General features: G+C 31.9%; 1 long non-coding RNA gene across 1 annotated transcript; it reads left to right on the top strand.

Annotated features, from left to right (window-relative positions):
• Positions 1-1,461: 1,461 nt before the first annotated feature.
• On the top strand, positions 1,462-2,497 carry LOC146910350 (uncharacterized). Its single transcript, XR_015019920.1, has 4 exons — positions 1,462-1,571; positions 1,658-2,040; positions 2,147-2,218; positions 2,373-2,497. It is a non-coding gene; the product is annotated as an uncharacterized LOC146910350 (long non-coding RNA).
• Positions 2,498-3,042: the final 545 nt, after the last annotated feature.

Genomic DNA, 3,042 nt, shown 5'->3' on the forward strand with positions numbered 1-3,042 from the left:
TTTTATTTTATTTTTTAGTTTTATAAAAGGTGAGCTGATTTTTTTTATCTTCTTTATTTTACAAAAAAAAAAATACTTTATAAAAAAATAAGTTATTTGAACGGAAAAAAATGAATCATAAAACAAAAAATTTAGTAGAAAATTAAATTGATACACCATCATTTTTTATTGTTGAACAAGCCATCACTTTTTTGTATTTTTCTCACATAATTAAGATATCTAATTTTTCAAAAAAGATTCCAACTAGTGAGTTGGAATCTTGGTCCTCATTATTTTTAGAGTTACAAATGTTAAATGTTACATAATCAAATTGTTTTATGGCACTATGTTCATCGCTTAATTACTACTAAGTAATATCCTTTATTATAAAAGCTAGAGTTGTTTGGCTACATGTTTGCCCTAATTCACCATATTTTGCCCCAATGCCTAGCATTTTTCCCTCCTAAACAAGTATTGATTGCTACTCTAATCTCACCGTTCAAACTCTATTTTCACATTTGATCACACCCATTGATTCAAACTCTAAAAATGTTTCCTCATATAACTTCGTTAATGCAATTAAAGACGTATTAAATGCTAATCAATTCATTCAACAATCCCCTACACTAATTGTTCATCAAAAAAATCATAAACATCCATTAAAATGAACTTATATCAATTGGTCACGAAAAATAAAAGCTAGACTTGCTTGGCTACCATGTTTGCCCTAATTCACCCTATCCTTTATTATAAAAGCTAGAGTTGCCAAGCTATCATATTTGCCCTAATCGCCCCCTCTTTTTCCCTCCTAAGCAATTAAATGATCTTAGCCGTTTATGTGAATTCCTTGCTAATCTAATCTCAGCCGTTGATTCAAATGATATGTTTTAAACTACTCATTTCCTATCTCATACAGATGCGTCATAATGTCCATTAAAATCGTAGTTAATGCCAATCAAATCACCATAACTCCCAACGATTAGTAAACTTTTCTATTTAGGGAATCATATCGTATGTATTCATTTAGTGAGTAAAATCGTAACTACTCATTTCCTTTCTCATAGAAATGTGTCATAATGTCCATTAAAATCGTAGTTAATGCTAATCAAATCACCATAACTCCCAACGATTAGTAAACTTTTCTATTTAGGGAATCATATCGTATATATTCATTTAGCAAATAAAATCGTAGTTAATGCCCTAATCACCCCCTTTTTTCCCTCCTAATCAGTTATATGATCGCTGCCATTGATGTATTCATTAATCAATGCAAATAATGCAAATAAAATCGTAACTACTCATTTCCTATCTCATACAGATGCGTCATAATGTCCATTAAAATCGTAGTTAATGCCAATCAAATCACCATAACTCTCAACGATTAGTAAACTTTTCTATTTAGGGAATCATATCGTATGTATTCATTTAGCGAATAAAATCGTAGTTAACGCCAATTAGTGCCCTAATCACCCCCTTTTCCCCTCCTAATCAATTATATGATCGCTGCCATTGATGTATTCATTGTTGGTTACCGTGGTTGATGGAAAACTATCTTGCAAATGATGCAAGGAATGCAAAAGCGTTGTTCCGAGGTAAATATGCCGCTTTTTATATGAAACATATCAATGCAAATAATTAAATTGGATTATAACTGATATCATTAATCAATCCATTGTAGGTTCAAGCTGCATGTCATTGTCATGGATGATTCTGGCTCGACAACATTTGTTCTCTTTGATCGTATTGTCACCCAGTTCATAGGAAGGAATGTCCAAGACTTGATTGCATAAATTAACAAGGTTGCTTTATTCTTAGTTTTATATTTTATATGCAGATTCAAGTCAACACTAATCACTACAAACTCCAATTTGCTTGGTGCAGCCTGAGAACAAGTCAATTGGTTATCCTATTGATTTCAACTTTTTTGTGGACAAAAAAATGCTCTTTAAGGTGGAGGTTAGTGATGGTAATATCAATAGGAAGTGGAGGAACTATGGTGTCAAAAGGGCTACTGATGATGTTGAAGTCATCAATGAATTCATCAAGAAATACAATCTCAAGGTTTTTTTTTTGTTTATATTTTTTTGTACTATCATATAGGTATGGATTCTTGCGCATGCCGTTATATATTAAAATTTTGACACGGAAGAAACTGTCTTTTTAACAGGATTCAACTGATGATGATGGTGTTGATAAGGAATTAGAGTTGACTGCGCTGGGTAGTGATGCCAATAATTTGGTGAGAAATTTATAAGCAGACTAATTGATCTTATGCCTTTTTTAGCATCCTGATGGCCGGATTATATCAAGTCTAATATTTTTAAACATTTCAGTCACTTTTGCGCAATCACAACTATATGAAAATTAATCGTTTTGCATATATCCTCTCTCAGGTGGGGTGTAGCATTACTACAGATACCTTTGTCAACATGCTGCAGGTTTCAAAGATGATTTCTGTAGTATTTCCTTCCCACGAACATATAACTGTCTACTACGTTTTAAATGTATAGTTTTTTTCATATAATGTAACAAGAAATTTATAGAATCCTCCTAACCGTTTTCTTATGACTGTAGAAAGCAATACGTGGTTAAAACTTTTAATTGCTGCAATTAATAGGAATTACTACCAATTGATTTACAGTGATCATTTACATTAAAAACTTTCTATAAATCCATACGCGGTACAAGTGAAAATTTCCATGAATTATTTCTTATGACTTTACAAAGCAATACGCGGTTAATGCTTTTAATTGCTGCAATTAATAGGAATTACTACCGTTTGATTTACAAGGGCCATTTACATTAAAAACTTCCAATAAATCAATGCGCGGTGCAAGCGAGAATGTCCATGAATTAACGTTGTGAGTATTTACAAAGCAATACGCGGTTAAGGCTATTAATTGTTGCAATTAATAGGAATTAATACCAATTGATTTACAATTGTCATTTACATTAAAAACTTGAGTAAATTACACTCACCTCCCCTTAAAGATGCTTGAATTACACTCCCCTCCCCTCTTATGTTAAAATACACACTCCCCTCCCCTCTTATTCAAAACATAT

This window comes from Medicago sativa, chromosome 7 (assembly GCF_051527215.1).
Source record: "Medicago sativa cultivar Bolivia chromosome 7, Bolivia_mono, whole genome shotgun sequence".
Lineage (NCBI taxonomy): Eukaryota > Viridiplantae > Streptophyta > Magnoliopsida > Fabales > Fabaceae > Medicago > Medicago sativa.